This window comes from Orcinus orca, chromosome 2 (genome assembly GCF_937001465.1).
Source record: "Orcinus orca chromosome 2, mOrcOrc1.1, whole genome shotgun sequence".
Classification (NCBI taxonomy): domain Eukaryota; kingdom Metazoa; phylum Chordata; class Mammalia; order Artiodactyla; family Delphinidae; genus Orcinus; species Orcinus orca.
In genome coordinates, this window is record NC_064560.1 from 19,541,529 (window position 1) to 19,555,899 (window position 14,371).

The following is a 14,371-nucleotide window of genomic DNA, read 5'->3' on the forward strand; positions in this document are numbered from 1 at the left end:
TTATTTCAAAAATTAATCCAGGGCTTCCCTGGTGGCACAGTGGTTGAGAGTCTGCCTGCCGATGCAGGGGATGCGGGTTCGTGCCCCGGTCCGGGAAGATCCCACGTGCCGCGGAGCGGCTGGGCCCGTCAGCCATGGCCGCTGAGCCTGAGCGTCCGGAGCCTGTGCTCCGCAACGGGAGAGGCCACAACAGTGAGAGGCCCGCGTAACGCAAAAAAAAAAAAAAAAAAATCAATTTTCAGATTTAAATGTTGCCCCCTTATTCCCCAGAAGCTATATCAGGGCAGTGTTTCTATGTCATGATGGTACAGATGGTCCAGGATGAAATAAAGTAAATAAAAATCAACCAGGATCCATGGACTGGCCAGGCCTGAGAAGTTTCTCTTGGCCTTTGCCTCCATCCTGCTGGGACAGCATTAACTCAGGATAACCTTTCAGAATATCAGCATCATCAGTTATAGGGCGATGACACTGGATAAGATGCCTCCTTTGCATGCGAGTATAGCCTTAAAGGTTTGGGCGGTGGGAGGGGTGCTGTGGGCAAAGCAGGAAGCAGCCAACAGGACGTCCGGGTTCTTGACCCAGTTCTGCTCCTAAGATGCTGAGAGGATGGGCACTCCTGGAATCTTTGCACCTCAGTCTTTTAATCTGTAAAATGAGGTAGTTAATCTAGTCAACCACTCCCTGAGAGGCGTCAGAGCCTTAAAGCCACTTGTGATTTACAAAAAGAGATAGAAGAATGACACTCCATTATTGTTTTACTTTGGTTTTTGTTGAGAATATTTCATTTCAATTTCTTTGAATTTCAGATTGCATTACCATTTTTTTTTTGTATTTATCAAAAGGGGACCTAGCTTGCTAAAGGTTTTTTAAAAAGCCTTGGTGGACAGAGACCCTTTCAGGTCTGAGATTTGATGTTGCTCTGAGTTGAACAAAGTAACAGAACTGTTAAATCCTGAATAGAAACAATTCAACTGATACCTTTGCCTTCAAATTCTTGGAGTACAGACTTCTCTAAGAAAAACAATGCTTTGTGCAAATAATTAAGCCATTCCTTGAAATTAGCTTCAAGGGATATATCAGCACTATTTTAATAAAAGTGAAAAAAATTTTCCAAAAACAAAATGAAAAGGTGTATGTGAAATATTAAGATCATAAAAGTTTCACAAACAACTTTTACATCTTTAAAAGACAGGCCCCAGGAGTAACACACACACATACACTAACACACAAAGCTATGATTCATTTTCTTCAAGTCAACGCAATTAATGTTCAGTAACTGAGCCACTGAAATGTTCTTTTCAAAAAAACTAATAAAACACAATTGCAGCTATAAAAGGCCTATGTATTAGAGTCTTTCCCATTACATATAATCATTCCAAGCCATACTGCGCTTGCATAATGTCTCATTTCCAAAGCAAACTGAGCAATCTAGATAAAAGAAGAAGGACGCTCAGGAGAAATAAAAAGCAATTCAAAGGGTGAAAAGAAGTACAAACAGGGGAGCAACTACATCCTGATGACCATGTTGTCTACATTAACCATCCTTAGGTAAGCCCAGATCCCAAGACATTCCCTCTCAGCAACTCACATCAAGTTCTCGCCACTCTTCATTTTTCTGGAAGCTTCTTCCAATGATTTCAATGGAAGAACTTTGCAGAGCTTGAGGATGTATTACAGGAGATGCACAGTTGCCAGGGGTAGGGAGAACCTGCGTGCATTCACTTGGAGGCATTCACTTCACTGAATCATTTATTCAATCATTCATTCCACGTGTACTGGGCGCCCATTAGGTGCCAGCCACCCTGTGCAGCTGGTGCCAATCAAGGTGGCATTAGCTGCACCGGAGGAAAACCCTGTCTTGATTGTGCCCCTCCTCATTCCCTACATCAGCCCACCTTCAATAATGGTACCACTTACTAGTGTTCCAGTGCTTTCTTACCGCTGCACTGCCTGCTACTCACATCCTCTGCAAGGTGCTGGAAGCCCTCGAGCAACAATGCTCACCCCTGGGACTTCCCTGGTGGTCTAACAGTTACGACTCCGACTCCGCATTCCCAATGCAGGAGCAATCCCTGGTACGATCCCTGGTCAGAGAACTAGATCCTGCATACCACAACTAAGACCCAGCACAGCCAAATAAATAAACAAACAAACAAATAAATAAAGCTCACCCCTTCCTCCACCTCCCACCCTTAGCACTCTGTGACCTGCACTTTGCCAGGTCCCTTCCCTCCCTCAAAACTGATCTTTCCTGCTTCCCATTCTCTCAAAGTCCACCTCTCTGCAATGTGATATAAGGTATTAATAGCCATTGAATAATATTTTCACTGTGATAGGTCAGCAATGCAATAAGAATTGAAGCATCAGAGTTGAAGTTTAAGATACTCCTGTCACATGTAGTGTCACAGTCTCAATTTTCTGCACATTTAGTATTTCACTTCTTAAATTCCAAACTGCACCAGGGATTTATCTTTCTGAACATTGCTCAGAAAGAATGTCATTTCCTTAGAAACCAAGGAACAGGGTGAAAGTTTAAAAAACTTGCCAATAAAAAATGTAACAATACTGATAAAAATACCTTCAAGTTTGTAAATCACTTTATACTTTCCAGAAATCTCCTTAAGCACACATTTCAAAAGGCCATTCTTACAGACTGAACGTTTGTGCGCCCCTGCCCCCCAATTCATATGTTGAAGCTCTAACTGTCCCCCTCCCCCAAACTGTGTGATGGTATTTGGAGGTGGGAATTTACGGAGGTAATTAGGTTTGGTTGAGGTCATGAGGGTGGGGCCCTGATGATGGAATTAGTGTCTCCATGAGAAGAATAAGGGACACCAGAGAGTTTTCTTTCTCTAAGCCATGTGAGGACCTAGTGAGAAGGTGGCCATCTGTAAGCCAGGAACAGAGGCCTAACAGGAACCAAATGTGCCAGCACCTTGATCTTAGACATCTCAGACTCCAGAACTGTGAGAAATACATCTCTGTCCTTTAAGCTGCCCAGTCGCTGGTATTTTGTTATGAGCCTGAGCTAAGACACCCAACCATTTTCAAAATCACTTGTGAACAACCAGAATCCCAGAATCACTGATAAGGAAATAAATTTAGAATTGTGGCAAGGGGCCTGTCTCATTTTCAGGCTGGCAGGACACGTGAAGGTTGGGGTGATGGGCTGCTGAGCTGACAGGTTGTTTGCTTGAGTCAATATCCTTCTACGGCAAGCTTCCAATGTGTGCGGTTTAAAGGTCCTCTTCAGAAATGGAGTTCCCTAATGAAAACACGCAAAGCATCAGAATGTAGTTGGAAGGATCAGGGGTCAGGTGATTGGAGAAAAGGAATAGGACCATAATAACAGGTCAATAAATAAAATTACTTAATGGCAGCTATGGGAGAGAGGTTCAGCTTTAGGGGGATGTAGCTGTATAGAAGGAAACTGGCTACCAAAGACTAAGGGAGCAGAAGACAGGAATATGGTTTGAAAAATTCTCTACTCCTCTCAATTTGAACTTGGACATTTATTTAGAATAACCTGCCTTTGCAGTGAACTTGGGTTTGCTCAGTCTCTGATCTTCCTTGCCTATTACACTGCACTGCTATCACTGTATGTGAATCTTAACTATGCAAAAACCAAATAGTTGGACGTAATGATCTCAATAAAATTTGTTTACTTGCAAAATTTTAAGTAATGCAAATCTCTTCAAATTAAAAAACAGTCAAGAAACAGAATTTCAGAGTCGCTGGATCAAGTAAACTAAGCTTTGATTCTATACTGTAATATATTCTGTAATGTACTATTATATACAACTTTGTCAGTGTACCATGCATCCACTGTTAATACTGGGCAAACCATGTTGTTTTTTACATGCACTTGAACTTCATCTGATTTTGGTAGATATTTTCCTCTTATTTTAAGATTTACTGCTAATTACAGTCTAAAATGTTTCATATCTTACATCACCCACACGTTCATTCAAAAATGGTACTTGTGCTAATGCTGAAAAATGGGCTCCAAAAATCTATTCCTCTAGGAGTTACATTTAATAAAATATGAAGAAGGCCAGTGGAAACCAGAATATGTCACCCTCAAATATGCCTCTTCGACATAAAATTATTTTGAACTGAAGGCAGTTAAGAAGCAAGTAAATGTAAGAGAAGCTCCCACTTTTCTGTCTGAAGGCAGGAAATAAATTCTCCTTTCACTGGAGACAGACTCTTATCAGCCCAGAGTGAAACTGGCAAGTAAACCATGTTCAACTAACCCTTATCATCTTCGTTACACGTCTTCACCATTTACTACCCTTATTACAAACTACTTTGTCTTGTCCATTCTTCACAAATTTATTGTTTGCCTAAAAGGTATAAAAGCTTCCTGCCCTGGTCACTTCTTGAGGTCTTCATTCCCTTGTGAAGCCTCCTGTGGATATGTAAAAATTCGATAAAATTTGTTTGCTTTTTTTCCTATTCATCTGTCTTTGTGAGTTTCATCTTCAGATGCAGCCAGGGACCATCTGAGGGTTAAAGAAAAAAACTTCTTCCTTCCCAAAAAGGCCAAATAGTATAGTGCTGTGCTATTAATATTAGAGACAGGAGTCTGAGAAGTATTAGTGCTGATACTGGGGATGATAAAAAGCAGTGTTACAGCAGATATGGCCCGAAATTCACAAGAATGTCAGATAATTAGGCAGCGCCAGTGTTCAAGACCCGGGAGGCGTGGCTACAGCAGCCACATGGCTTAATGTGCCCCAGAGCAAGGCTGGTTAAAAATGCCTGTTTTCTAAGAACATTTCCCCTATTTAATCCTAAGGGGAAAGCAGTCCTGAAACATACAGGTTGTGATTGAGAGGCTGCAGACAAAGCAGTTTTCAACTGTGAAACCCCAAGGCCCAGATGACAGAAATTTCTTTTTCACGCAGCCTGGAGAAAGATAAAGACCATCAGTCTTTGCCTCAATCGAGTCCCGACTTGGCAGCCCCTGGAACTTCCTTCCTCCCATGCAGGGCACCCGCTGTCTCTCTGTCCCCTGATCCTCACGACTTCATGTGTCTTTGGTGCCCTCACCCTCTGCTCCTGGGGGGACTCTCTCACCCACTCTGGGACGATTAAGGGTTTGTTTCATGAAAACGTTATCCTCAATATTTCCCTCCTTCAACAAATCCCACTTTAATAATCAAAATACCTTTATTCTCAGAATTCAGCTTCGCAACATCTTCCCAGCCTCAATCTGTTCAGAAATTTCCAACACACAAACACACACCTCTCCGTGGAATGGGGCAGAGAAATGTAACCCCTTGTGTGCCACTGCATTTTGATTCTGGCCCTTTTCCCTTCTCAGTGTCTGGGTGTTATGGACTGAATTGTGTCCCCCAGCCCCCAATTTTTTTATGTTGAAGTCCTAACAGCCGCCCACCGCCGCCCCCCACCCCCACCCGCCCCAGCCAAAGTACAACTCAGAATGTGACTGTACTTGGCGATGGGGCCTTTAAAGAGGTAATTAAAGTTAAATGAGGTCATACAGGTCTAGTGAGAGAAGACACCAGGGATGAACACAGAGGCTGGACCCCGTGAGGACACAGTGAGAAGGCAGCTGTCTGCACGCCACAGAGAGAGGCTCCAGGAGAAGCCAAACATGCCCACACTCTGATCTTGGACTTCCAGTCTCTAGAATGCTGAGGAAATAATTTCTGTTGTTTCGAGTCACCTAGTGCGTGGTACTTTGTGATGGCAGCCCAAGCAGACTGTCCATATTTGTGTACTGTATCTTTGAATGTATACTCTCTTTATATTTTTTTCAAGCTTTATTGGGGGAAAACATTTTTGCTACTTTACTTGCATCGTATGCCTTTTTATTCACCTAATCAAATAGTCTTGCATCAAGTGATAAAATACACTGTCCCTGTTTCCAAGGGGTACACAGGCCAGTGTGTATGGGGGGCAGGTGACCAAGATACACAGACAAGAAAAACACAGTACGGGTGTTCTGATGGTGAAGGGAGAGGGGGTGAAGGTGTTTTGGAAGACCACAGAAGGCCAGGGGACAGGGCAGGAAAAAGTGAATTGGAGCTGTCTTAAAGGAGGAGCAGTATTTAGTCAAGTGGAGAAAAGTCCAGTGGGCAGGCAGAGTCCAGTCATTTGAACGATCATGAAAGGAGTTTTTGCTGAATTAATTTTCAGGGAAATAGAATCAATGAAAGAAGCATTAAGTGAGCACCTTCTATAAGCCCACCACGTGGCATGCAGTTAGTCTCTATTTGGGGAGCTACAAATTAAGTTCAAGTTGACCATCAAGACCACTAGCAACTAATGACTTGCCAGGCTGTGATCCAGGCTGGTTGACCACAGGACGTCGTAGACAGGAGAAATCCATGGTTAGAGAAGGTTCCTGAAGGAGGTATCTGAACTTCCTTTGTGTCCTCAGTCTAGCACAGCACTCACTGAATGGCATAAAAGTGCTGGCTGATTCCTGAAGGAAGGCGTTAGGAGGAAGATCATGACAGGCAGGGAGAAGAGGGAGACGCAGGAACGGACAAGATATGCAAAGAAGCCGGACTTATCTGGAAGATGTGACCAGTGAGGATGAGTCAAATCACGAAGGATTCTGGAAACCACGCAGCAGAGACTGGATGGGCTGCATTGGACCGCACTTAATTCTAAGCTGCTTGTGATCCAAGGCAACCCACTTCTGAGAGAGATGCTACTGAGAGTGTGACCATCTGTGCATGTGGGCGTGGAGGGGAGGGACATCTTGGAACCAAAGTCCTTTTGCAGGGTGTGTACCCTGTCCTCCAAAGCAGGTCTGTCCCTGCCATCCTGGAGGCCTACTGCTTTTACAGTCTCGGTCCTGCAGGCTTCCTACCACCTTTAGGTGTGCTCACAAGAGCACATCTAAAATCCATTCCTCCGACTCCATGTCAACCAGCTCTGTAGTGTGCACTGATCTTCCATCCATCCAGGCAACAACTTTCACTGCCTTTGGTGGGGCCTCAGTGATTCCTAACAATCACCTCTCCCTGTTTTCCAGCTATGCCCCTCCAGCTCCCATCCAGCTGCCCCTCAAGGCTGGCCAGGAAAAATGTGGTCACAGCCAAAACAATGGGTAAGAAAGAAGTGAAGGTGTTTTAATTTTGTATATGAAACGTGCTTGCTGAGACTCTGATAGAGAAATTCTACTTTTGCATTACTCAAGAAAAGGATGAAAAGATTTGCTGAAAAAAATTATTAGCATGCTCAAGATTAAAACAGTTAATCTCTTCCATCACCTGTCCACATTCCAAAAAAAGATAAGTTAATTACAAAATCATTTTTATGGGCCCAGCACGCTTCCACTGCACTGCCCTGCTACAAATCATTTTTAGATTTTTGTATTCTAAGATGGCAAAGCGTGTCTTATCCATATTGAATCCCCAGGATTTATGACTTATATTCTAGTGAAGGAGGAAGAGAAAGGAAATAAATGAACAAATAGGTAAATGTGAAACATTCAGAGAGTTCAAAACGCTGTGGGGAGATAGAAACAAGCCTGAGATGAGTATGTGGTGGAGTCACTTTTATGTGGGCTCCGAGATGGCCCCACTGGATGACAGGGAAGAGCCAGCCCAGTGATGATCCGGGAGAGCTTCTGGGCAAAGGGGTGAGCTTGTCCTAAGACCCTTAGGACAGCACAGGTCTTTCTTAAGGTATTTGGGGACCAAAAGCAAAGTCATGGTGACTGGAATCTGGTGGGCAGAGTAGAGTGGTTGAGAGAGACGAAGGCTCAGGTCATGCAGGGCCATGTGTTATGGGTTGAATGTTTATGTTCCCCACCCACCCCCACCAAATTCATATGTTGACCTAACCCACAAAGTGATGGTATTAGGAGGTGGAGCTTTTGGGAGGTAATCAGGCCATGAGGGTGGAGCCCTCATGAATGGGATTAGTGCCCTCATCAGAGACCCCAGAGAACTAGCTGGCCCTACTTCCACATGAGAACACAAGAAGTTGGCAGAACCTGGAAGAGGGCTCTTACCAGAATGCAACCACACTGGCACTCTGATCTTGGACTTCCAGGCTCCAAAACTGTGAGAAACAAATTTCTGTTGTCTATAAGCCGCCTGATCTATGGTACTTTGTTATGGCAGCCCAAATGGAAAAAGAGGCCATGTAAACTAAGATTTAAACAGGGGGGTTATTCTACATCAGATGAGGTATCATTGGAGGGTTTTCAGCCAGGAGACAGGGGAACTGGTTTACAGTTTTCAAAAATCACTCTGGCTGCCTGCAGTGTGGACAATAGGTTATAGAGCAAGAGTGGAAGAAGGCAGATCATTGCGGAGCCACTGTAGTGATCCACGTGACAGAGGCTGGTGGCTCAGCTTGGGGAACACTGGAGTCTAAGAGAAGTATACAGACATGAGGTATGTTTTCGAGACACAGTAGACAAGACTAACTGATGAAGATGATATAAGGCATGCTGGAAGGAGAGGAATCAAGAACGTCTCCTAGATTTTTGACTTGAGGAACAGCTAGATTATTTGAAAAGGGGGTCCCTGGTGAAAGAGCAAATTTGGAGGGGTTAAAAACAACTAGGGCAGTATTGACCACCAGAACTTCCTGTGATGGTGGAAATGCTTTTTCTCTGCAATCTGATGTGGTGACCACCACTCACAGAGAGCTACGGTGCATCTGAAATGTGGCTAGTGCAACTGGAAAACTGACTTTTAAATCTTATTTAATTTTAATTAATGTATTAACTAATGTAAATAGCTCCATGGCACTACCATAGTGGATTGCATAGATCTTGAGCCTTGGGTAGGATATGGAAGTCTGAGATGCCTGTTGGATGGAGATGTCAAGCAGGTAGCCATAGATACGAGCCTGAAGGTCCTGGGGAGGATCAGGGCTAGAGTTCAAAACTAGCAAGTCATCAGCATGCAGATGGTCTTCAAAGCCAAGAGGGTAGACCTGATCCCCTGGGAGAGTGTAGCTGGGAAAGGGAAAGGCGTTTGAGTGCTGGGGATCCAACACTCACATAAGGATGAGCCAGCAAAGGACCAGACAGCAGGAGGAAGCAAAGGAGGCGTGTGGGGCCATGGAAATCAAGGAGAAGGGTCTAGTCATCCCTGACAGATGCTGCTGAGAGATGAGGGCAGAGAAATGTCCACTGTATTTACGAAGATGAAGATCAGGGCTGGAGGCGAAGAGCTGGGAGTCATCGGCATATGAGATGCTTCTAGACCTTGGGACTGGAGATGTCCGAGTACAGGATTGGCCTATCTGAGCCTCATTTTCTCAACTATACAAGGGGGAATTATGCCTGATCTAAGAATTAAGTGAGGGGACTTCCCTGGTGGTCCAGTGGGTAAGACTCTACGCTCCCAATGCAGGGACCCCAGTTTCAATCCCTGGTCCGGGAACTAGATCCCACATGCATGCCGCAACTAAGAAGTCCACATGCCGCAACTAAACATGCCGCAGCAAAGATCCTGCATGCCGGTGCAGGCAAAATAAATAAATAAATAAATAAATTTAAAAAAAGAAAAAGAATTAAGTGAGACAATGAAGGGAAAATCCCTAGGCGGACTCCTGGTGTGCTGCAGTGTTTTGTAAATATCGGTGCCCTTCTCCCTTTTCTGCAGGGGATCGGGGGCAGGAGCCAACCACTGACTGACAAGGGATCGGTGTGAAGGGAGCTGCTAGAAACAGGGAGTTGCAGTGTGAGGAGGGTGACATAGGGCTTCAGGCTGAACAGGCAGGAGAGTCCCCTGCTCTCTTCTCTGCTCCGTGCAGACAGGCTGGACTTTTTGAAGATATCCACGCACTTGATTAGGATGGAAATCTGTGACAATGTCAGCCTTCTTACGTAATCTTACAACGTTGTATTGTGACTTCTGTCTGTATTAATTAGATGCATTTCTATAACCTTCTATAATGAGGACTCGCAATGTGAGGGTCGCAATGTGACCTCCGATGGCACATTTCCTGAGATGTTCTAGGTTAATGAAATACTGATAGATGTGCCACAGCCCCAGGCAGTGACCTTGTGGTAGAACGTACACAGTATGGGCTTTATATTAACAGATGTTCTTGAATATATCAAATATAAGTTTTGGAAAAATTCTGTAATGAAATGTTTGTTACATACTGGCCTTCCCACCATTAGTTCCAATGAGGAAAATTTCACTTGGCAACAATTTTTTTTCTTTTGCAATTTTCTAGTATTAAAATAATTTTGCATTTCTTGAGTAGATAACAACTGGAAGAGATTGGAGACGGCTCTGGAATAGGTCTGGAGGATGGCGTGGTTACAGGTAGTCCGTAAAATTGCTAACTCCCATGTAGGGAATTGACAGTTGGCTGTTAAGCACAGCTTTGCCTGTCTTGGGTGAGTTTGCTCAAAACTAACGGAGAACAACTATGCAATTTTACATATGCTCAGAGATTCAGAATCTGAAGACAACTTGATGGGGTCCCAATTTTATGACAAGCCTAAAAAAATGCAGTTAATTCCTTTGTCCAGCTTTAATTTATTATATGTATTTATATTCATTCTAGTGTTTCTCAGCCAATCTGTACTGAAAATCTTACAGCAGATGCATGGGACAGCCCATGCTTTCAGGTAATATGAGAAAGGTCTAACAGTGCCTTCAAAAAAACACAACCAAAATAAAAATGGTCTACCTGTTGTTCAGACTTCATTAAGTCTGCGGAGTTCAAGTTCACTTTCTATCAATAGCACTGACAAATGTACAAGATCACAGCTGCCCACTGTAGGGTTCCCTGGCTCTGGGCCACCTTTGTACCTGTTGAATCCTCACATATTTTTGTCTTTCTAATTCCCACTCATCATTTAGATCCTAGCTTGAATATCACTACTTCAGAAAGTAGTGATAGGTCCTCCCTTCCCCCTGCCCCATTACATTCTCTCTCAGCATCTGTATTTCTGCCCAGCACTCATCAGGTAGAATCGACTGTTGGCATATTTGTCTGTGTAATGCTTGTCTTCCTACTCTGCCCCTGCCTTTTCCAGACTGTGACGTCCATGAAGGCAGAGGCAATGTCAACCTCTTCACTGACACTGTTTTACCCAGGGCCTGGCCAGGTACCTGGCACAGACAAAAAGCTAACCAAACAGATGTTGAATAAAGAAAGATTTTGCATACACATACACAAAAAAACAAAACAGTGAGTGGGATCTGGATGTAGCTGGGCATGGCATACACAAGCAGTTGTGCAAATCCTCAAAGCTCATGCCACGGAGGGCACAACAGAAGTGTTCTGAGGCCCACCTCATCCACCAACCCACCCAGCCATCCATCCACAAGTCTCCCAGGCACCTAAACTTGCTACTGGTTTGCATGCTCTACCTACGTCTCTCCAATCATATCTCCCCTTGACCTCTTCTGCTTTGCGTTTTGCTTTTTTTGCCTGGAAGAGGCACCCTCACTGAAGGATGTTCTAGGGCCCCCGACGCACCCAGTGAATGGTTCTCCCACCTGGCTGGTCCTGGCTTTGCCCAGGTACCCTGAGCAGATGAGACTTCGTAAATTCCCCTCAATAGAAGATTACCTAAAAGCAACTAAATAAGAGAACCCTTCAGCATATTTTTATAACCATCCGTTTAAAAATCATGTCAAAAATCCATTTAGAATGATTTGCTGAAGGGTGAGTTATGAGTGATATAGAGCAGGGTGTGGGGACACAGTGACCCCCAGGGTGTAAGTGCCTGTCTGGTACTGTCATGACCTAATCTGTGCCCCAAGTACTGGATGGGGCAGATCAAAACAGACCAAAGCCGTTTGCAGAACGACAGCAGTGAAGCCATCAAAGTTTGCTGTCATTTACGAATTCTGATTGATAACTGTTTTAAACATTCCCTTGTAATTGCGCAAATGTACATTATACACTGAAATGGCTTCTTCAGTTAATTTGCTCTTTTAGAATGAAGATAATGAAACAGACCAGGTTCCAGACATTTCACTTAAGTATCCACTATCGCTCTCTCTCACTCAGGCCAAATTCCTCCAAGTCTGAGAATATATAACAAAACCTCCACTCATAGACTCACATATTTCCCATGTGTTCTAGTCCCTTATTGGGCAAAAAGAATTCTTGCTGATGGACTTCCATTTTTTTCTAGCACCCATACATTTACCCTCCACATGTAGCAGAGTGAAATAAGATGTATCACGGCATTGAATGTGATCACTGCAACATATCTGAAGATAACATGTGACAACCTACAAAACCTCATTATGGTTGTATTAAGTATGAGCCTTAACATAAAAACAAAGCAAGGTTTTCTCCAAAGTGAATAGGGCTTCTACAGATGGATACCACTAACCCCAAGGAATGAAGAGCAGCCTTGTGAAAACCATCCTGAATCTGGGTGGTAATTTACTACCTCCGAGGCACCATGCCCGAAACGTAGGAGCTGCCATTAAACAAAGATTGACAGTCGAAGTGTGGATAACTGGTAAGACCTAAAGTTCCTGCTTTCACACCTGAAAGTATCTCCTTATAAAAACAAATTGTTTGTTAAAATAAGAGTATGAAACTTGAGTTGCAATCAAATTTAATAGAGGAAACAGAAGTCATGGAAAGGATTCGGGCCTCTTCAGGCCACTCCTCGCTCATCATCCACCACCGCTAATGAACACTTGGGGCCTCTCCCTGCTCCGTCTGCTGCCAGCAGGAGCTTCGAGACGTGGGCGCAGTAAACAGCCCTTTCTGGTGGTCTGTGTATATATAGCCGCTGTCCTTGTCACCAGAAAAATCACTCTGGTCAGCCAACGACCCCAGATCAGAAGCTTGTAGCAACTACCAGTGGTGTTTCAGGCTCCAAAGCGAAAACTCCTTCCAGGAACTCTCTTCCTTCCCTCTTCACGTCCTCAGGGGGGACTCTGAGCCACACACCCTGCCTGCCCGTCCCTTTCCTGACCCTGAACCCGAGTCCCTGGGTTCCCATGAGCCTCCTACATCTTCCCCGCTCCGCTCTCTCAATGTCTGGGCGTGGATGACTCTTCACTGCTGCAGCTCCACAGCGGACCTCTGACAGAATTATTCCTTTCTCAAGATTATTCTGAAAGACACACCCAGCATGCTTGCTTTTGAACTGTTTAAAAAATACATTTAACAAATAAGAGAAGTTTAAATATCATGAGCTGTGAGGAGTGAAGAGAGGAATTAAATTGCGTTGTCCTGGGCCAGACCAGAAGCCAGGATAACGTCTTAGCTTCCCTTTGCTGCATCTCTGACCGAGGTTTTGATGGCTGATTTTATTTGTCAGTTTGACTGGAACACAGGGTATCCAGGTATGTGGTCAAATGTTACGCTGGGTGTGTCTGTGAGGGTGTTTGGGGATGCGATTAACATTTGAGTTGATGAACTGAGGAAAGGACATTGCCCTCCGCAATGCGGATGGGCCTCAACCCATCGGTTGAAGGCCTACATAGAACAAAAAGGTTGAGAAAGAGGAAACTCCTCCTGCCTGAATTCCTTCTAGTTGAGCATTGGTATCTTTCCTGCCTTTGGACTTGAACCAAAATGTCGGCTCTACCCAGGTGTTGAGGTTTTGAACTACAACTACACCACTGGCCCTCCTGGACCTCCAGCCTGCTGACCCTCCCCTGCAGATCTTGGGACTTGTCAGCCTCTAACAAAGTGTGAGCCAGTTCCTTACAATAAATCTCATGTGTGTGCACATCCTGTTGGCTCTGTTTCTCTGCAGAACCCTCATGAATATATTAACTAATACAGGGACTTTCAGCTTCCGGGTCTCGGAAGCTTCTGGGAGTTTACAGGACTCCTTGGCTTAACCCCAATGCATGGCATCACCTGCTGTCTGTATTCAGGAAGATACATTCCTGGTCTCCAAATGTAGGGACCTTGGAAGCCAACAGGTCAACCCTCTCCTTTTACCAGTGAGGGAAGTGATGCTCTGAGCTATGGCGTGACTCACCTGTGGTCACACGGTTCACAGACGGCACAGCCCCTCGGCACTGCCTCATGGTGCCTCCTGTGAAAAGACCCCTTTCTCAGCCAGTCTAGTCACTAACCTCTAAGAGAAACTGGAGAGCAGAAAAGACAGTGTGGGAAAGACTGGGAAATGAAGATTAGAATCACAGAGGTGGCCCGGATAGGAAAACAAGAAAGAGAAAGTGGTTTCAGGAGTTGTCCATCTATTAAGAGATCCCCACTCAAACATTCTCCTGAGTGGGAATGGACAGTGTGGAAAACTCACATTTCTAAGTGATTTACCACTGTTCCAACTTCCCCCTCCATTTCCAGCAAGCTTTTCTAAGATATATGAGCCCCAAGTGGGCGGATCTGAGATACAGTACCTTATGTTTTTACTTTTACAGGTAACACAGGCATCGAGCCAAATTCCAAGTGTATC

At 44.4% G+C, this 14,371-nt stretch overlaps 1 protein-coding gene across 4 annotated transcripts in view; it reads right to left on the reverse strand.

Moving 5' to 3' along the window:
• The window catches only part of CAMK1D (calcium/calmodulin dependent protein kinase ID), a 418,140-nt gene that overhangs the window by 62,067 nt on the left and 341,702 nt on the right, over positions 1 to 14,371 (reverse strand). The window lies entirely within an intron of this gene.